The following is a 21,923-nucleotide window of genomic DNA, read 5'->3' as shown; positions in this document are numbered from 1 at the left end:
GAAAGAAGGATTGAGGGATGCAGTCTAAAGAACAGAGAGAAATCCAGAGAAATAATGCCGTACTCTCGTAAACTGCAAATTTCTATTCATTCTGGATATACAGAGTTTTTGAGCTTTAATAAAGAACATGTGATGGGTGTTATAGCTTAGCTGGTAAACAGATCTCAAGCCAAGTTCAGGAGTTATAACAAATAGTTCCACTGTCATGAGGGAATAAGAGAAAGCCAACCTAAATTCATGTCAACTCCTCTTAACAAGTATAAAGAGATGAGTAGCATTCTTTTTCACTTGTAAAGAAACCACCATTGGAATCGGGGTTGTCGTTCTTTTAATTCTCATTCCTAAGTCTCATCAAAATAGTCAAATCAGAATTTCAAGCACAAAAATTTGCTGTGTGGTTAGCAATGATATGCTGGTGAAGATAATCCAGTCTTACAGGTTAGATCAGGGGTCTTCAAAGTTGGCCCTTTTATGAATTGTGGACTTCAACTTCCAGAATTCCTAAGCCAGCGTGCCTGGCTGAGGAATTCTGGGCATTGAAGTCCACAAGTGATAAAAGTGCCAAGTTTGAAGACCCCTGGGTTAGATAAAGTTTAGCACACATAACATTTGAAAATGTTGATCTGTTCTTGTTTTTATTTTATAGGGCTTTATAGGCTTTTCCAATTACAGCCATTTATAAATTTGTGAAAGTTTAGTTTTAGTTTATTATTTCTGAATGTCAACTAGATAGCTATTCATGCATTGGTACTGATAATCTTTAAGTTTCTCTTTATATTACAGATCTCATTACTGTTGATAGACAATTGTGTGTACTGTATTTAATATTTTTAAAGTTTTTTTGTTCCTGTTGATAGACATTATTTGTATTGTATTTTTTTTAGTTTTTTTAATTCCACCTTTAGTATGTTTTATAAACAACTTAAGGTGGCACACATACATAATAATCCTTCTTCCCCCTATTTCTCCCACAACAACAAACCTGTGAGGGGAGTTGAGCTGAGCGAATGTGACTGGCCCAAGGTTACCCAGTCAGCTTTCATGCCTAAAGCAGGATTAGAACTCACAGTCTCCTGGTTTCTAGGCCTACATTTTAACCATTACACCAGGGGTAGGCAACCTTGGCTGGCTCAGGAATTCTGGGAGTTGAAGTCCACGAGTCATAAAAGAGCCAAGGTTGCCTACCCCTGCACTACATCAAACTGGTTTTCAGTTTCAAAGTTAGTAGCTGGTTTCACTTTTTTTAAATACTGTTTACTGTATTAACATTTTAACTTGTATTTATCTGGTGATGGTTGATGATGTGTGTACAGTAACCAACGTACAGTACAATCTTTTAAAACAAGTTTCTTATTAAAATTATAATGAAGTATACAACAAGCAAAAATACAACCCAGTCTCAAAAAATGAAGACTTTGTCAAAAATTGGTAGTAAAGAATTGTGCAGAATTTAATAGTAAACAGTTGAAGAAAGAAGTATGCTCGCTTTAAAAATGTTTCTGTCTCTCTATATATTTATTACTTTTATTAAAATACTATCAACATCATTTCTTGTTACAAAAATATAGAACTTTGAAAACAAGTCAAACTCAGAACAAAGCAAGGGGATACAGTGAGCAGAATGTATGCAGATAACTAGGAGTTTCTGGCAATATTCCCCAAAGTTGGGTCCATGAGAACAATGCATTGTTTAGTTCCACAAGCCATTAAAGGAAAATAGGCTTGTAAGATTTTCAACAGCTCTATTCCAGATTCTAACAAAAAGAGCATTTATAAGAACAGCAAACTGCTGCTTCCAAGGGCCATCTAGAAGGACAGGGTTCTATTATCAGAAAAGTTGGGATAAAAGCTTCTGGCCTTAGCAGGAATAGAGAATGCTTCATCTTGACCACAATTTTTAAACTTTAAGATTTTGAAGTTTTAGCAACTTCTAGAGAGATGAAAGTTTGCCCAAATAAAAACCAGTTTCCTACTACAATGTCTCTGAAGATGTGCCTTTATAACACTGAGTAGTTTGCAAAGAAAAGCTTCTGTACTGTACTTCATATCATGCATGCAGAGATCCAGCTTAGTGTGTTTAAGATGGTTTAAGACAGTGGTTCTCAACCTGTGAGTTGGGACCCCATTTGGGGTCGAACAACCATTTCACGGGGGTCACCAAACAATGCAGTCTGCCATTTTTTCCCCCTTTTCCTTAGCTGTGCTATTCTCTTTTATTCTATTGGCTTTTGAAAGCCAACAGAATAGACTCTCTTGAATAGAGTCTAATTCTATTGGCTTTCAAAAGCCAATAGGAATTGTCCAGGCTGTCTCTGCCCTGCTGAGCCCGCCAAAAGTCCCATTCTGCAAACAGTGCTGCACCAGTTGAGTAGTCCTCGACTTACGACCGGTTGAGTAGTCCTTGACTTACGACCGGTTGGGGGGGATCGCGGCATTAAAAAGGTTGAGAACCACTGGTTTAAGACTTCAGAACAATTTCAAGTCAGTTATAGCTTGGAAACAATCCCTTGTTGATTCTAAAAATAAGGATAAAGGTTTCCCCTGTCCAGTCATGTCCAGAAATGTCTTGGGACAATGCTGGTTCCTTTGGCTAAGAAAGAAATGAGTACTGTCCCATCTCTGGTGCTCATCTCTATTTCTTAGCCAAGGGAGCCAGTGTTGTCCGAAGACACCTCCATCATCATGTGGCCAGCATCATTATACACTGAGGCGCATGGAATGCTGTTATCTTTCTATCAATATGGTACATATTTATCTACTCCATGCTTTAAAACTGCTAGGTTGGCAGGAGCTGGGGCAAGTAATGGGAGCTCATCCGATTGTATGGCACTTGGGTCTTGAACCCAGACTGTCAGCTTTTCAGTTGACAAACTCAGCATCTTTAACCCCTGAATCATTGCGCCCCCTTTTGTTGATTCTATAATGTGACTATTTCCTGCAATACTATAGATTTGTATAGTGCACAGGTCGGCAACCTGCGGCTCCAGAGCCGCATGCGGCTCTTTGAGCCTTCCCCTGTGGCTCCCAGCCTCCTCTGCCATTTGCAGAGAGAGACAGAGACAGAGAGAGGCAATTGCGCTTCCCTGCTTGTCTCTCTGTTCTCTCTGTGTTTGTTTTTTTGTGTATGTGTGTAAAAGAGAGTGCACTCACAGTGTTCTCCAAGGAGCTGAAAAGCTTAATGGGCGGAGCTCCTCCCTTTGCTGCGTCTCTGCAGGAAGCAGGAAGGGCAGGAGAGAGCTAGCTAGCCCAGCTAGGCTGACTCAGGAATTCTGGGAGTTGAAGTCCATGAGTCATAAAAGAGCCGAGGTTGCCTACCCCCCAGCTTGTTGGAGAACAGCTTGAAGCCAGCTTGCCAGGTGAGCAGCAGATAGGAGAGAGGGAGAAAGGGGGGAGAGAAAGAGAGAGAGAGGGAGGGAGAGAGGAAAGAGAGAGAGAGAGAGAGAGAGAAAGAAAGAGAGTAGGGGAAGAGGACTGGCAGACCAAGGGCAGATAGAGAGAGAGGGAGGGGGAGAGAGAGAGAGAGACCCTTTGACACCTAAAATGAAGATAACACTGCATATATCCTTTTTTACCTGTGTGTGTATGTATGTATGTATGTGTATGTATGTATGTGTGTGTGTGTACACACACACACACACACACACACACACACACACACACCTATAGTAAAGGTAAAAAAGGATATATGCAGTGTTATCTTCATTTTAGATATCAAAAGGGTTTTGCGGCTCCTGGTGTTTTGTTTTCGGTGGGAAACGGGTCCAAGTGGCTCTTTGAGTGTTTTGGGTTGCCTACCCCTGGTATAGTATAATGGTGTTCTATTCAATTTGTTTTCAAAGCCTTTTCTAGCCATTCCTAAACTGGCAATAGTTTTGGTGAGCTGTGCACTATAATCCTAAACTTTCTTTTCTAAATGTTTTATCACCTGATCAGTGTCCCATCTGAGTGAAATTTTTATTTACTTCAATTCCCATTGCTCTACACTTAATTAAATATTGCACTATCATGCAAAAAGAAACTCAACCATCCAGAATGCTGAAAAACTCTGCAGAAGGCAGGAAAGCAAGGAAGAACTGAAGGACTCAACTCCTTGCCTTTCCTGAAAATGGAAATATGAATTAGTCAACAGTATCTGCTCCCCTTTCAGAACAATTCCCGGCAGTAACATTTGCACCAACTTTTATTGATGGTTGGGGTAATTTTGAAATTCCGAATCACTGGAGTCCAGTTGCTTCTCATAGGAAACATGTATGATAGAAATCAAGCTTTCACCTGCCTAAACAGTTCTGCTTGTGATTATACAGTATTTTGGGGTCATCTATAACAGACATGTCAAACTCGCAACATCACGTGATGTTGTGCGATGTATCAGGACTCTTTTGCCATTGCCGGCAATGGGATGGGCGCAGCTTCTGCATGATGTGTCCAGCCCATGGGACGGCAGTTTGACACCCCTGATCTATAACTTTGGCTACTTTGCTATTAACCTCTTGCATAGGTTTATAAATATGTTTATAACACTGATTTAAAAACAGATTCTATAAAGGACCTGTATTCTTTTCTTCCCTTCATTGTGAGGGAAAAAAATTCTGTGTCTATCTTCTTCCTGTTTTTTAACCAATTTTGTGAAAAAAATTTTTTATGAAAAGCATTATTTTAAAACGAGCCTTGAGAAACAATAACATTTACCACCATTCCTAGAAAAAATAACTTGTTCTGATACCAAGTAATTAATGTATATAATTAGAATAAGAAATCATGAGGAGACAATTTGATGGACCATAAGGAACGATTATCCTATATATCAGGAGTATTCAAGTTTTTTAGGGCCAGAACTGCATTCCTCGAAGGAGATGTGAACAGGCCTAAAAATGGCTAAATCTAGGACAAAATTAAACTCAGTGTAATTTAAATCAAAGGAAAGTTAGATAGTTAAACCAGCTAAATATAGATTGTTCCTATTTTAATAATTTCTTCTTTCTGGTACATTAAAAACATATTATTAGCAACAATTGGTGGACGTTAATGAATATGTTCAAAGCTGTCAGTGGCTGCATACACCTTGGGGTTTTAATTATTAGCAAAAACACTGAAAGAAAAGAGATTTTAGGGTGGAAAAATAAAACATTAGAAGAGGAAATCTCAAAACAGTCTCCCATGGAGAGACTAGACACTCCACAGCAGTCTATTGTAAGAATGAGAAAGAAAACAAAATGAAGATATTTGGCAACTGAACACTAGTGTTCAGCCTATGTCAAAGTCGCCTAAAAGTGAGATAGATGACATATAAATTTAATAAATAAATAAAAAGTCTGCTTGGCAATGATAACCAAAAGAAATCTATCTTTATGAGAGAAATAATCTCTGCATCTTTATGAGAGAAAAAACTCTAAATAGCCTCCAATTCTTTGCTCTAGCAATCTTTCCCTAAACCGGAGTTATTTTTGACAAGGTGCTAGGATTAGAGACCAGCTACTTTAAGAACATCTAGCACATTAGATTATTTCATGCTTTCTAAAAGAAAAATACACAACAGGCTATTTTATACTTACAGTGAGGTATTACTATCCAGGCAGAATTAGCTACTTCCGATATAGACTCCAAGTTTTATTAATCCAATTAAAATGCATGCAACCTTATAGATTAATAGAGTTTAACAAAATAATTCCCCAACTGTACTTGGAGATTCTTTGCTGGACAAGCCAGATAAAACACAAGGCAGCAAGCAAAGCAACCGCTATATTCTTGAAAGACAGCCAATATTGCTATGTGTCAATTTTGGGACAAAAAAGAACTCGCAATCTTCCTAGGAAGCATAGCAAATGAAATAATGATGGAAGTTGTAGCATGTAGTTTAATCCAGTCATTATAGCTTGTAAATCACTACTTACACTGTATACACATTTAGGGCTTTGTTCTGGCTTGTTAAACAAATCATGGCTGTTATTCTTGTTTGACAAAGTATCAGGCTTGAGTCTTCATTGGGGAATCATCTCAGAATAATACCATGCCACCATAGAAGAAAACATTGTGTCTTCCCGAAATAAAAACACACTATATTCATGGTGTTCCCATGATCTACAAGACTAATAACCTTAACAAGATAAAGTTTACCTAGCCTAACTTGATTGAAAAATTCAAATTGATTCTTGTTAATTAATCCATTCTTTTCAAAGTGCTCACAATATATTTTAGAATTTTTCACCGTAACAATATCAAATTGCTCAATGTAGTTTTTAAATCCAGTTTTTTTAGGATTGGGCAAGATCATTCATCTTGAGCATTCTGTCATTTTAGTGTTCTTCCAATTTTTTTGAAATTACAAACTTTATTCCACATCTGGGTGCTCTTTAATCACTTAAAAATATTTTGTGCTCCAACTTCTTTGTTGCACCATTTGTTCTATTTATTCCAAATCAAAAGGGTGAACGAAAGAGCATCATTTATAAAGATTTTTGTCAAACAGGAGGTTTGCTATTTTTCTTGTCTTGAATTCAGTGTGTGTGTGTGTGTGTGTGTGTGTGTGTGTGTGTGTGTGTGTATGTACATGTACCTAAGGAGGCTTCCTTATGTAATTCTCATTTTTCCCTCTTGCTCTTATTTTATCAAAAAGCTAAGCAAATAATGTACAGTTGTGCCTTTAAATTTGCAGAACCTGCCACTTCCCTAACCATTTAGATACCTAACCAGGAGGACCTTTTATTTTAGCTCTTTGACACTCAATTATGCTCATTTTTTTCCTTTCCACGGTGTTATTATTTTGTACCTAAACATTGAGACTGTTCACAGGAAGAAACCATCTTATAAAGGAAACCTTCTATCATTACTGAAACTGGAGAATGAAACCTCAGGGTTTTTATAGCTGATCCAAAATCCTTTCCCCACCTCCAGGCAACAAAAGGAAAAACAGAAAGGAAGAGTTACAAATAAAGTAATAAAAGCGAAGTAAAATTGAGCCTAAGCAAAGAGAGGCAAATCCTAAGTATAGACTTGTATTGATTATCCATTCAAACCGGTCTCTTAATTTGCACCTTACTAATACCTCTTCCAAACATTTCCATACGATTTGGGGTGGAGCCCAATAAATATGAACACTAACATATGGGGGAGTGTTGTTTTAGGGCACCAAAAGTTACTTTTTGATGTTGAACTTATGGGGGGAGGGTGTTATATTTTTACTATTGTTTTTGTGAGCTGCTCAAGATTATTGTATATAAGATGGACGGCCATGTAATTATATTTTATTAATTATATAATTAAATTTTGGATCAATTTAGACTAGGAGTGTCAAACTGCCGGCCCATGGGCCGGACGTGTCATCTGGAAGCTGCACCCACCCCATTGCCGGCAATGGCAAAATCGACCAGATACATTGCGTGATGTCGCGAGTTTGACATCCCTGATTTAGACTCATGTCCTATCATTGCAGAGCAGATAAGAAAGTCTTTACTGAATATTGCCCTGAATATGCAGCACAAAATGCTCTGAAATCTGCTGAGCACAGCAGAAATGAATTATTAGAGAGCAAAGGGCTTTTTTTTTAAAAGCATGCCACATCAAAATGAGAAAAAAAGATGATCTACGGACATGGACATTTTGATATTCAATTCAAAACCTAATTTACTGGGCTTTGGCAGCATTTTATTTCTAAAGACCCAAAATCTTGGAAAACCCTGTTTAGTTCAGCACATTATGAGCAAATCATTTGTTTTTCTTTAAATAGAAACACAGGAGCACAAAACAATTGCTATTTTCTTATCTTCTCCTAACACAATGTCTTTATTAAAATTAAACAATTCCTGTTTTGCATCTAAACTAGCCAATTTTAGTGTGATATGAAAGGTATTACATTCCTCAATTAGGCCCTGGAATGTTTGTGTGTGTGTGTGTGTGTGTGTGTGTGTGTGTGTGTGTGTGTACATACTTCATTCATGTGCATACATTTTATACAGTACCATACATAGTTATGAAATTAAGTATAATAATTCATTTATCCAACACAAAGCAGATTTATACTATCCAATCTAAACAGAAACACCAATGCATGTGTATTTAAATAATCTTAAATGTTTCTCCTCTCTCTTGCAACCTCCTCTTATGAGAGGGATTTGTGCTATGGCTAAGGATTAAACTTAGAAGCTCTATTAAAATCTTGAAGTGGTGGATTCTCCACTCGTCATGCTGGAGAATCTTGAAGTGTTTAGGGCAGGGCTTTTCAACCAGTGGTACGGGTACCATCTGTGGTACATTGGCCTCCTGCAAGTGGTACGCGACCATCCTAGAAAAGTGGTAGCAGGAGAGGGGAATGAGCTGAACCAGTGCAGCACCGCACAAGCCTGAGTGAGAGACGGCTGGAGCTGCAGGGCTGTCAGGGCTCAGGAGAAGTGCCAGGATCAATGCTGCTTTCCAGCTGATCGGTGCTTCTTCAGGGCTGTGAGGGCTCAGTGGAAGTGCCAGGATCAGCGCCAGGCTCCAGCTGGAGCTCGGCACTGATCCTGGTGCTTCTGCTGAGCCCTGAAGAAACACCAATCACCTGGAAAGCAGCACTGATCCTGGCGCTTCTGCTGAGCCCAGAAGAAGTGCCGATCAACTGGAATGTTGCAGCATCTCCAGGGTCTTGCGATTTACATTCAGATGCTTGGCAACTGATTCATATTTATGACGGTCAGTGTCCCAGGATCATGTGAAATAGCCAAAACCTGCTGCAACCACCCAGCAGACAGGAAGAATAAAAACCAAACACCCCCCACCCCACCCCCCGCTGCCAATCCTCAACAGAAATGCTCACAACAATGAAAACCTCGGACAGGAGGAAGAGTGCCGCTGGGTGGGCAGGCAGGTGTCTTGCTCGGCTGTGGCTTGGGGGGCACTTTTTTCAGTGCCATTGTAACTTCGAACAGTCACTAAGCAAACTGTTGTAAGTCGAGGACTACCTGTACTTTATCTTTTTTTTTCCTTTTTTTTGGTCATCAAGTTTTTGACACCTTGCTAGGCGACTGGTGGTACTTGGATATTGCCATATCCTAAAAGTGGTACAGTGGGTGAAAAGGTTGAAAAGCCCTGATTTAGGGCACTTCAATTCTCAGTGAAGCGTACAAGATCCATTGAATCTGTCCCACCTTAAAGGATTATGCTTCTTTTAATTTGTAGAGTCACAGAATTCTAGATTGTATGAATCTAAATAATCTTTATTGGTCATTTAATATAACACCCTGATAGCGCAGAAATCTACTAGACCACTTTTGAGGCAGATTGCGACAATGCTTAACAGCTCTTACCAACACCTGTTTTAATTTCAAACTACCAATTATTTATCCTGCATTTGTTTTCAATCAAATCTAGAATTGTTCTCTCTTACATATTTGCAGATTGCCATTGTATCTCCCCTTTTCTTCTCTTTTGGCAAGCCAAGCACACTTCACAGAGACTGGCTTCCAATTCCATTATCACATGAACTGATTCCAGTACTTCAATATCCCAAAGTTGGACACAGAACTTGTATCAGAACTGGACATAATACTGCAAGTGCACTAGCAAAGAGCCATTACTTCCCATGAGTTGAACATAATGCTTAGATTAATGCAGTCTCCAATTGTACTGTCCTTTTTAGAAGCTGCATCACACTGCTTGGTCACACTTATCTGGTGGTTCATTGGCACTCCTACATCTTTTCCTACCACAAGTAGAACCTTACATTTGTCACTGTCAGGAGCAAGAAATAAGAAAGCAAAGCGGTTCAAATGACTACAGACGTTCTTGTAGAGGCACAAAGGGACTTAAGACTGATGTTGTGCTTGACTCTCAAGCTCAGTCCAGTCATCTCCTACAATTACAACTGAATAGTACTTTGTTGAGTGTAGTCAACATTCAATCTGTTAAAGAAATTGAGGTTTTTTTCTGCCAAGTAACTAACATGCCATGTGCAGATATGATAAATTTTTCATCTTCTAAGTTACAGTATTTATAGATATGGGGAATATCACTAAAACAACAAAAGAGTTGTGGGGAATACAATACTTCTCTTTATAAGCACCCTTGGTGCTTGGTGTGTACAACCAACCTCAAACCCTTCGCCTATATTTTTTACTTCTTGTCCACAAGGATATCATGACATTCCTTGTCAAAAGCTTTCCTACAATCAAAGTACACTATATCCATAGCAGTCCTTTGGTCTCCCACACTAGTCATTCTGCCATTAAAAAAGAGAAAGTGAGTCACTCTCCTGCAACCATATAATTAACGAACTGCCTGGTGGAAACATTTCTCATCAGGTTATTCGACTTCAATACCAGAAGAATGAGGTATAGAATTAAAATGAACAAGCTGCATTATGATACAAAGATAATAACCTCACACTGACACTCAGTAGGATCCTTCCATTTTTCTAGCCTGATGCTAAGCTGATTGATACATGGTCCGCTATTCACTGCTACCCCTACTTGTGCAATCATGGATGCTCTGGAACAGGACGTGATATGGCACGGGTGGCAGCAATAGACAGGGAAGGTTGAACAAAAACAGAATACCTTGCCTTGCAGGAGAGTATTTTATATCCATGCAAATCCAATCTGGAAACAACTCATTGTTATTTTCTAATACATAGTAGAGTCATTATGGTTTCAGAGGAAAATGGAGGGCAATATGAGGCGTTGCATTTTTTCTTTAAAAAGACAAAGCATTTTGATTTCTTAGGGTTGCCCAGCAATAGCAAAACCTTGTCAGCTGGTTTGCCTTCCCACATGCAGTATTATTAGAATTTCTTCAGGGCTTGAAAACAGGAACATTTTGGATCATCTGCCAGATTTAACCTTGAGGCACTGATGCTCCCTTAAACTGGAACTCACAGACTTTTTAACAATATCTTTTATACCAAAACCTTGAAAATGTAACAAAAACAAAATGAAATCTACAGGCCATCAGCTTGAATGCAAAAGAGAACTCTAAGTCATTCCCATCAACATTCCAGAATAATGTGTCAAAGAGAGAAGCAGAAAGACTTTTCTGTTGGAAGGAAACAATTGGGTCAGTTGATTGCCATTCATCTAAACTTCTATACATTGAGTCAAACTTAATCACTCCATACTAGGTTTCCTTTTCAACCACTTCTTCTATATATGAGAATACAACATCTGTGGTAGAACCCCATGTGACCATTCTAATTCCTGAACAAAAGCAATGGGGTAATGTTTTCTTCTGTTCAGAAAGCAATCAAAGATTCAGTCTGGCATCTATTATAGCATGGATGTACAATATCTATACAATTTCCTATTTCCCTCTAGCAATCCTCAGACCGAATTTCCCAAGTTGTTTGTGAACTATATAAATAAAGATATTGAGCAAGATCAACATAAAACAGGGACACCCATGTAGATAAACATACCCCATATATTATCCATATTTACTTTTAAAGATTATTTTTACAAAAAAGGGAAGCTGACTTATTGCAAAGGAAAGCACTACACTTTAGCACTGTCTTGTGTGTCTGTGTTGTGTGGCTATGTTATAGGTCACATCAATATGAAAATAGAAATTGGCAGATGACTGCATCCCAGGGCTTTGTTAGATGTGCACCCATCTGGCCATAACAAGAGACAGTAATAAATTGAGATAGTATAGATTATCTTGAAGCTAATCCCATCATTATATATTATGCCAATCATTAGCAGTCAATTGGAGGTCCTATTACCCATAGTAGGCATTGTTTCAAAATTTCAAATGTACTGTATTCACCATCATCCCAAAATTTCTAACCATTGGTATAAAATAAGTTGTAGCTAACTAGGATTCCAGTAACACAGATATAAACAACACTGCTTGTAGTAGTGAAATCAGTTCTATTAAACAACATAAAATGATATAAATTTAGCAGCACATCTTCCAGAAATGATCCATCCAACAGTCATGAATGAAGCCTCAATCTCCATTCATTTAAATAACTGGATTTTCTGAGATCTTCTATTGTTCACACAAACATGAGGACACCTAACACTGAAAGAGCAAAGTTTGAACTTTATGAAAAATTTAAATGCCTGAATCCAACTGAGCCACGCAAAATTTAACACAAATGGTCATGTTTATTTCTGTAACAAAAGATATACAGTACACACAAGCTATAGTAGGAAGCATCTACACAAACAGCATATACATTTGTGCATAAGAAAATAAGGAATAATAATGCGTACTATCAGGAGAGGTGAATGTTCAAGGATGCAATAAGTTAACAATGTGAGTATAAAATTGCTACAGATTCTGATAGTCTGAGATAATGAAATATTGATTAGAGCAAGGTTTTAGAGTGATGTCAGTTGATATTTCAATCCCATGTAACAGAAGGTTGGTAGGTTAAGTATGGGCATGTAAATATTATATCTTAAATACAGGTTTCTCAGGTTCTAGTTTCTGAAACACTTAACACTGTTCATTTTTATAAAAAAAATAGAAATATTTCATTAAAAATATGCACAAATTTAACACTGGGGGGGCTAATGTCCTTTTGGAAAATAATACTTGGAATGTCTTCAATCACAGAGAAGCTTCATATATGGATGGTAATGAAAAGGATAGCCAATAGGGGAAAAACTTGCCACTAAATTATATCAAATATAAATTAAGGATACTTGAGTAATAGATCTTCTGATCTGATCCAGTTGGGCAATTCTTACCATTATGGAGAATAATTAGCTTCATGGGAAAACGGCATTTAGGTACTTGTTTCATCAAGGAAATTGTATGTTGGGGAATGGTTCATTGCCTACCCAAGGCAACAGTCTAATCTTACACATCTCTAATTTTATTTGATTTAATAGAGAATCCTATTCAGAGCTCTCCTGTACAAGATCTCTGGCTCTAAAATACGTTTCTGACTTATACCTGTGTTCTAAGTGGAAATAACAGGGGAAAAAATCTTGGTTCTGAAGAATATGATTCAAGAAGCAACTATCACCCTTATATTGCAAAAGAAAGTTGCAACTGGATCAAGATCCAGTGTCTCTTTTTTATTTACTTTGGAGAATACAACAGTAAAGAATCTTTAAATCAATGATAGTAAAGTGTAACTACTACTCCTGACCTCTTCTTACCAAAGCCCATTCATTTCTACAGATTTCTCCATTATCATCACATCTTCCAGGTTTCCAAAGAAATAACATTTTGGATGCATGTATCTATATTTATAACCATACGTTTATTTTATAGGTATTAATCCCTCATAAGCAAACAGAAACTGAATTCTAACCGTAACCTTGAATATATAGCAACCTATTGGCAGAAACTTGCTGACATGAGCATATTACCACCCTGTGTTTCAGGCCCTCCAATGGATCCCCATTAACTTTCAAGTGTATTTTTAAGTATTTGTTTTGACTTTTAAAGGCTTGATCTTGAATTCCTTCAGGAATACCTTCATTCTACTTGATGCGGACATCCCAGAAGAAACTTCTGCTGCTCTTCCAAACTTTTGTGAGGTAAGGGAGATGCCGGCTTGTCGGCATGCCTTTTCTGTAAATGCACCTAAACTCTGCAAAAGCCTAAATTATTTATAAATGTATTAAAAATCTAAATTATTTGGAGATGTCTTAGGGGATGAGTTGGCACCATCAGACTGACTGATGATGCTTTTTTTTTCATTTTTAATATATATTTGTATACTTGTATTTCTACTGATACAAACAAACCCCACCAGGAGCTTTTTTGACCACAGCAATGTACAAATCTAATTTTTTAAAAAGTAATTCCAAAGAGGTCTATCAGGATGTTATGGTATGAATTCTTGAGGTATATCAGGCATGACCAACCCATGGCCCAAGGGCCTCAAATGGTCCTAGACAGTAACTAAGGTGGCTCCACAAGATAGTAAACTTTTAACATTGTAACGTGATCTATATACATTAATTATATTATATATTTTATATGTCGGCCAAGACAATTCCTCTTCACTCAATGTAGAGGCAAACCAATCTTCCCAGGCAAACGCATGATCTAGACCTGAGTAGGGAACTATAACTTGTGAACTTGTGGACTTCAACTTCCAGAATTTCTGAGCCAGCCATGCTGGCTCAGGAATTCTGGAAATTGAAGTGCACAAGTGCATAAAAGAGCCATAGTTTCCAATCTCTGATCTATACAAACACAGACCTTTAATAAATGTAACAATAATGCAGCACCAACACTGAGCATGGTGTTTTAGAGTGTTCCTACCCATAACAGATAACAAAGAAATATTCAAGGAAAACAGAAAAAGGTGAAGCTGAATAAATATATACAGTAAGCAAAAGATAAATGTGGTGTAAGAGCAGTGGCCAGCATATGGGATAGCAAGGGAGAAGGGAATGGCTTTTGGATAACCGGACACCATTGGGCAGCAAAGAGCAAGGTAATTAATTAATTAAACTCATTAGAGGTAGTCTCTATTTACAACAATTCCTTTAATAACCATTCAAAGTTACAATGGCGCTAAAAAAATGACTTATGGCCATGTTTCACTCTTACAACCATTGCAGCCTCTCCATGGTCACATGATCAAAATTTGCATGCTTGGCAACTGACTCATATTTATGACATCTTGCAGTGTCCCAGGGTCATGTGATCACCTTTTTGTGTCCTTCTGACAAGCAAAGTCAATGGGGAAGGCAGATTGACTTAACCACCATGTTACTATGGTAACTTAACAACTGCAGTGATTTGCTTAACTGTGGCAAGAAAGGTCGTAAAATGGGGCAAAACTCACTAAACAACTGTCTCGCTTAGCAACAGACATTTTGGGCTCAATCGTGGTCGTAAGTCAAGGATTACCTGGATAAAAACAGAAAGATAGCAATGGCAAGGAACGTTTTAAACGGCATAATCAAATTAAGAGAAAAATGAAAATAGGCTAATCTGCATAAAAGTTAAAGATCTAACATCTACTCTGATACTCTGATAATACAATTAGAAAAAAAAATCAGAAGACCCCCCCCCCATAAAACTCACCGTGTCCTACAGGACAATTCATCATTCAGTTCAAATCTACTACTTACTTATGACTACTTTGCAACACAAGCAATCTTGCATTTCTCCTAGAAGATGGTTCAGTTCTGGCAGAGCCCTCTGGGGAGGGAGTTAAAAGCTGAGGATCAGATACTGAGAAAACTATTCCATTCACACTTGCTCTATAGCAGTGTTTCTCAACCTTGACAATTTTAAGGCATGTGGACTTCAACTCCCAGAATTCCACAGCCAGCATTGCTGGCTGTGGAATTCTGGGAGTTGAAGTCCACATGCCTTAAAATTGTCAAGGTTGAGAAACACTGCTCTATAGAGAGCTCCTACGGAAAGGTCACCTTTTAACAATCACAGAGACCCAAAAGAGGACCTTCTCAAGAGGGCAGTTGCTAATGTAAGCAAGGTTTACACCCCATCACTCTGATTTCACACTATTTTATTTTTTTTTTATTTTTAAAATGTTAATGTACTTCAATTTTACCTGATTTGTACCTTTATAGTCTAAGAAATTCATGAGCCATCTTCCCAGTTCTGATCTATTAAGATGGGAAATATACAGGAAACTGGTAGAATTAACCAACTGACATAGTTTAATGAAAAGGCACTGAAGCTATTTCATATTTCCATGCAAAATGAAAATGATAGCCTTAGCAAAAGGAATGGAGCACATGAGATGAAAAGGGGAAGGACAGAAAATCCCTCCCCCCAAATCCATCTTGTATAAATCTCGCAATGCTCGTCTTAAAATAAATCTGTTTATTCACAAATGGTTTTAAGAAGCAAAAGCCCACTTGATCAATCTATGCACGATTAGAACTTAACCTCGTTTAATCATAAATATGGATCGATTCTACCCATAGAGAAGTTCTATCTTCATCTACAACAGCATTTATAAAAGAAATGTTTAAAAAATTAGCAGCATGAAAAAAGCTAAAGACATTGCTTATGCTGCTGTAGCTTTTATCAAAAAAAGAAAAATGCCAAGAAAATCATGTTGCTTTTTTTTCATATGCATGCATCTTCTGAAAACTTGTCCAAAAGTCAATGCACAATAATCCCTAATGGTGTGGAGTGCGGTTCAAGAAAAATGAGTCTCATATCCAGTCATCACTGTTTCTAGCAACATCCGCATTTTATGCACAATTTTACCAAAAACCAAATATCCATTGTCTTCATCACACCCCACAAACAACCAGCTCCTCTAAAACATCAAATACAGCTTTTAATATGGATTTTGTCATTATTATTCTAGGCAAGCCAACATGTGAATCTGCCATATATTCCTTAGAGTCTATCTCTGCAGAAAGGGACATTACGCAGAGAAAAAAAAAGACATTTAAATTCAGGGCTTGCTGAGACTGTCCCTTTAAAACAATATGAAATTAAGCCGCTGGAAAGAAGACAAAAGAGCCTTGCTCTCTCTTGCTCTGTTCTTCAGAAACACACACACAACCTCCGGGTTGATCAACATCTATAGAAAGAATGGCCGACAATGAGAGCTCATTGATAAAACATCAATATCATCAGCCATGCTGCCACGGATACCCCAAACGTTTTGCATTTAGCACTTACCTTTCACCGGCAAAATTTACTCCTCTTGGTGGCAAAATTGCATTTGCTTTTTAAAATAAAAAATAAACAATAAACAAGCACATTTACATGTTTCTCCAAGAAGCTAGTCTAAGCCACCCATTAACACACTCCATTGCAGATAATTGCAGGCAGTACACACACCCCTGCTTTTCCCAGTTCCCAACACACCAAGGATAATCACATTCCAGTGGGGAGTGAACAGATGGTGGATTCCATGGTAACCAGCCCTCCAAAGGCTATTGGTAGAAGTGTGTGACTACTGCTTATTTGGTAACAATTCCTCTTTGTGCTTCGGCTGTGCAAATCTTGAACAGAGGACAGGACGACAGCAGAAAAGGTTTTAGCAGGCGTGAGGCAAGGGGAAGCAGGTGATTTGGCACACTGAACAGCACTGCAATAAAAAACGAACTAGATTCAAACACATTACATGTACACTCCATGCAAAGCTGTATACTCCAATGTAAAACTCACTTCATTTATTTTACATGTCTTGTCAACCCTATCGCAAAGGCTTGAAGTGGTTAACCAAGGGCAAGCAGCTGCAACAGGATAACAATCCGAATTAAAACTAAGCAAAGCAAAGCTTAGTGCGCACTTCCCTATTTCTATATGGACTTGTAAACTTGCACCATGCCTAGTTACCAAGTTTGAGATCTCCAGATGGAGTTGGGAATGCACTTCTTTAACTTGGAGTTTAACTTAATTAATTTTATCAGAACACATGTGATCCATATGGCCCTAAGCAAATAAAAAATGTATTGACCAAACCCTACAGAAAAATGAAAGAAGAATCACGTTTATAACATACAGGTAATTCTCGACTTAAAACAGTTTGTTTAGTGACCATTCAAACTTACAATGACACTGAAAAAAGTAACTTAGAATTGCTTTTCACAATTATGTGACCTCATGGACATGTGATCAAAATTCGGATGCTTAGAAACTGACTTGTATCTATGGCAGGTTGCAGCGTCCTGGGATCATGTGATCACCTTTTGCAGCCTTCTGAAAAGCAAAGTCAATGGGGAAGCCAGACTTACTTAACAACCATGTTACTAATTTAACAACTGCAATGATTCGCTTAACAACTATGGTAAGAAAGGTCATAAAATGGGGCAAAACTCACTTAACTGTCTCACTTAGCAACACAAATTTTGAGCTCAATTGTGAGTGTAAGCTGAGGACTGCTAGTAATGTGAGTGTACATTTCTCTACTAGAAACAAAAAAATGAGAAAACCCAAGGTATAAAACCAAAACTTCTGTTGGAGAGAATCAGTGCCCAATACACAAAGCACCTAGTTTTCAAGGTAATAGGCAAAATTAATTAATTAATTGAAAAAGACAGCTTACATTACATGGTCATGTTCATTCTTTAATATAGCCTTTCTCATCTTGGTACTTCCCAAAGGTTTATTTCACATCATATTTCTATACTCCCCAGCTGAAGAGTTGAAAATATATCTGAAAAAATATATCTAGAACAAAGATATCTAGATATATATGAAAATGTATCTAGAGACCAACCATTTTGGGAACGATTACTGTAGTTTCTGCAGGTATTCTTATTCTTATGTTTTAAACCATTTTTTTCTGAAGAAGGATGCAATTTTCTAATTTAAGGATTTATTTTATACAATTTCAGTTGTTATCCCCCCACCCAGGTTTCTACCAGGGAATGTATGTTCCTGACTAGTCTTCATAATAATTTGGGGTCTTTTGAAGTTGCATTAAAACCAAAGCAGAACCGGCAATCTCTTTGCAAAACTGCATCTCTGGGAAACTTCATATTTTCTTTTCAGCAGGAATTTGTGGTTACTCACTACCTCTATAACATGAGATAAGGTGACATAATGTGATTATTATTTCACCTTCTGAGACTTTTATTAAATGCTGTGCAGAAATAGTGTCAAGGAAGTTTGTATACTCACAACAGAGCTTTAATTGGCTCACTTCCCACCATGGCAACATAGAAGGGCTGATTACTTGCAGGCCATTTATTTTATACTCTTTTCCCATTAAGGAAGCAGGCACTTCTTGACTATCATTTTTGCATTTGCTCGGCTGCAGGAAAAGCAGTTGGTTCTTGGTGATTCTGATGTCTCAGAATTTTAACATCAATAAAAGTGAAGATGATTGTCAATTGGGTCTGAAATGCTTTGGTGGGATTTATGATGGCAACAGTGATGGTGTAAAATTGTCCTCAGGTTTTCTGCAAGATTTCCATGTTTCAATTGTCAAGGGGAATTATCTTGAGAAGTCTATACGGGCAGTCCTCAACTTACAACCATTCATTTAGTGACTGTTCAATGGCATTGAAAAAAGTGACTGATGACTGTTTTCACACTTATGACTATCACAACATTCCCAAGGGTCATGTGATCAAAATACAAATGCTTGGCAACTGGCATGTATTTATGACAGTTGCAGCATCCCGGAATCATTGTGATCATCTTTCCGACCTTCTGACAAACAAAGTCAATGGGGAAGCCAGATTCATTTAACAACCATGTTACTAACAGAACAACTGCAGTGATTCACTTAACAACTGTAGCAAGAAAAGTCTTAAAATGGGGCAAAACTCACTTAACAACTGTCTTGCTTAGCAATGGAAATTTTGAGCTCAGCTGTGATTGTAAGTCAGGGACTACCTCCACATTGCTCAGTGGTATCCTTAAAGCAGCGAATATCACCTAACTATCTTTCATAAAGGAAAAACTATACTGTATGGAATTTCTGCATAATAATCCACTAATACTTTTAAGTGGAAGTACATTTAGATATGCTACTAATTAAAAACAGTTTAGCAAAAAAAGCAGTTTAAGTACTTATGCATATTTAGAAAATGTGCATAAATATAGCCTCTTGCATGTGTTGCACATACAACCATAGCAACAATTGCTCATCTTGTTAACTAGGGATCAGGTAAGAACTTGCCTAAGACCCTTTTGCAGACTAAGGAAATTCTGACTAGCCATTTTCAATTACCTGTTCTCATCTTTTTCAAGCAATTTTTACTCCATGGCTACCGGATGCAATCATGGGAAAAGAAACCACAGTACAATTGAAGCAGTCCCATTTTTGTGAACCTTCTAACATAGAAACTCTCTTCTTCAGCTCTGAAAAAACAGGGAAGAAAGCAGTGTGGTTACAATGTTCTGCCTTTACTCAAGGGTTAGGTTTGAATGCTGTTTTGCAACATTTGTAGAGCAAGGTCTAAGAGGCAAAAAGCCTTGAAGTCACAGTAAGGGGTTGAATCTACAAATGATTAAGAACTGTTGCAAGGAAACAAACACGATCCTTTCACTTCTTAGAATAGTGATGGCAAACCTTTTAGAGACAGAGTGCCCAAACCGCAACCCAAAATCCACTTAATTATCGCAAAGTGCCAGGGCCGCATCAGCATTGTGGTGCCCTTAGGGGGGCATGGGGCCGTGGCCCACTGGGTGGGCATGGCTGCGGTTGTCATGGCAGACTGGGTGGGCGTGGCTGGAGTGGGCATGGCCACCTCGATGTTGCTCATGGAGGGGATGCCTGCTGGGGCCGGACAGGGTTGGGGGAGATCCAGGGGGTTTCTGGTGAGTGGGACGGTGGGCAGGAGGCCCAACATAGATGGGGGGAGGCACTCAATCCTAGCTGGGACTGGGGGGCCATGGCACCAATGAGGATCCGGCTTTCCCTGCTTGGGGTGGCCTTTGGCTTGCAGGGTGTGGGTTTGCTCTACCACCTCTACTCAATCTTGCTAGCTGGCTGCTTCGCCTCCTTTGTGCCTGGTGGGGCTGCTACTCTGGGCGGCAGCAGCCTAATGGACCTGTGCAAGCTGCTGACAGCGGTGGCAGGTGTGCTCTGAGTGCCGCCTCGGCACACATGCCATAGGTTCGCCACCATGTCTTAGGAAAAAAAAGGACAGGGAGACTTATGAGAGGTCCAAAAATTTTCAGATCCCCTGATAGCTGTGGGAACCCTGATGCAAGGACTCAAGTCATCATTAACGTAGCTCTCCAGTCATCAGGCTACAGTAGGAAGGATTTGACGGACTAAGGTCCAAAACAGTTTGGGAAAGTTCTGCCTTTGGTTAAGCTGATGGTCTTGTCTGGTGTACCTAATTTTTATCCTTGAAGCAACTACTTTCCCTAGCAGAGTTGGTCTTTGCTTGTTTATGGGAAAAGAGTGTTAAAAACTATTTGAAGCAAGCACTTTCTAAGCAAGTGAAAACAGCTGAACCAGAGCTGTTATATCTGCTGTTATAAATCAAGGAAACCAAATCATTAGTTAGCTCATTATACTGTCAAGCCCAGGACTTTGATTTAGCCAACCTATGCTCTTTGACTCCTATAAATACCATGGATTTCTAATTGTTACTTTTTCTACAAGTAGCAGAGAAACCTTGGGGAAAGAGGGTTTTTCTCCCACTTACAGAAATTAAAGTTGGGAGTCTTGCCCCAACTTTTTGGGACCTAGGGACCGGTTACACGGAGAGAGGTTTGTCTGCAAACCGGAGGGTGTGTGGTTTTGTGTGCTGCCTGCATCCTACAGATGGGGCTTTGTTTGTGCAGACTGGTTCCTGTGGCCCGGTACTTGTCCACGGATTGGGAGTTGTGGACCTCTGTTCTGAACAATAAATGGGAATAGTTCTTCATACCATGCATAGTTCAACAACAGATTACAATGCTATCCAATATATTGACAGCCACACATTTAGACAGTCTTTCAAGACAACCAGGCAATATTACGACAGGGTGTGTTTTTATGGCTACTACTCTGACAAGATGTGTTCTCATGGCTACTATACTGGATGATTGCATTCTATCTCTGACCACAGGCAATACACTTTAAGTGCCAGCTGCTAGGAAGGAACAATAGGAAAGAGCGCTTGCTTTCACACCCCATTTGTAAGCTTCCTGGATGCATCTGTCTGGCCACTGTGAGATATAACATCAGGTTGGAAAGGCTGTTTTATGTTCTCATGCAATGCAGGCAGCAAGTCCCTGGCAGTTTTTCTTGCAAAAGCAATTGGTTGAACTAGATCCTATTAAACATACTTAAAGCCATCAAAAGATTAAAATAAAATGATGGTCAGAATGACCTGAGGAATATGCCTTCTACCAATTACCCAATTTTACAGTTTTCAGAACAATTAATATATAGGTTTATTCATCAATTATATTGTAGACTCTTTATTTGGTTATTTTTAGACATTTTAATCACATTCTATAGGCTGATTAATTACTTCCTAATTGAGGCCTAATTGATAGTGCTTGCATACATACCGTGTTTCCCCGAAAATAAGACTGGGTTTTAAATTAATTTTTGCTCCAAAAGACACATTAGGGCTTATTTTCCGGTTACAGCT

General features: G+C 38.5%; 1 protein-coding gene across 3 annotated transcripts in view; it reads right to left on the bottom strand.

The window, feature by feature from the left end:
- FGD4 (FYVE, RhoGEF and PH domain containing 4) overlaps positions 1–21,923 on the bottom strand; it is a 136,220-nt gene that overhangs the window by 76,064 nt on the left and 38,233 nt on the right. The window contains exon 1 of one of the 3 annotated variants that reach the window (XM_039342325.1): positions 16,552–16,843. The exons of the other annotated variants lie outside the window; for them this stretch is intronic. The gene's annotated coding sequence lies outside the window, so the exon portion shown is untranslated. Of the gene's footprint in view, positions 1–16,551; positions 16,844–21,923 lie in introns of those variants that run through there. 3 annotated transcript variants of the gene reach the window in all.

The sequence above is a fragment of the Crotalus tigris genome, unplaced genomic scaffold, assembly GCF_016545835.1.
Source record: "Crotalus tigris isolate CLP2741 ecotype Arizona unplaced genomic scaffold, ASM1654583v1 scf7180000017789.496130, whole genome shotgun sequence".
In the NCBI taxonomy this organism is placed as follows: Eukaryota; Metazoa; Chordata; class Lepidosauria; order Squamata; family Viperidae; genus Crotalus; species Crotalus tigris.
This window is presented reverse-complemented; position numbering and strand designations above follow the sequence as displayed.